This window comes from Priapulus caudatus, unplaced genomic scaffold (genome assembly GCF_000485595.1).
Source record: "Priapulus caudatus unplaced genomic scaffold, Priapulus_caudatus-5.0.1 Scaffold2525, whole genome shotgun sequence".
NCBI lineage: Eukaryota > Metazoa > Priapulida > Priapulimorpha > Priapulimorphida > Priapulidae > Priapulus > Priapulus caudatus.
In genome coordinates this window covers 5,588-6,141 of record NW_014579586.1, presented here as the reverse complement: position 1 = coordinate 6,141, position 554 = coordinate 5,588, and positions in this window count along the sequence as shown.

Genomic DNA, 554 nt, shown 5'->3' with positions numbered 1-554 from the left:
TCTCTCTCTCTCTCTCTCTCTCTCTCTCTCGCTCTCTCTCTCTCTCTCTCTCACTCTCTCCGTCTCTCTCTCTCTCTCTCGCCCTGTCTTCCCTTTCCCTCTATCTCTTTCTCTCCCCCCCCCCAACATTCCTCCTCTTTTTTTGTCTTTCTCAGACTCTAGAGGAAAGAGAATATCTTTCCAGTGTTCTAGTGTGCCAGGAGGCAGGGTGAAGCCAGCCGCGACCGAGCAAAAAATAGAAAAAACCTGCAGCACCTCTGCTGTCGCAGCCGCTCCGCATCCCAGCATCCCGGCATCCCTGCATCCCAGCATCCTGGCATCACTGCATCCCTGCATCCGAGAATCCCTACATCCATGCATCCCCGCATCCATGCATCCCCGCATCCATGCATCCCAGCATTCTGGCATCCATGCATTCCTGCATCCCAGCATCCCAGCATCCCGGCATCCCTGCATCCTTGCATCCCAGCATCACTGCATCCCAGCATCCCTGCATCTCGGCATCCTAGCGTCCCTGCATCCCAGCATCCCAGCATCCCAGCATCCCAGCATCC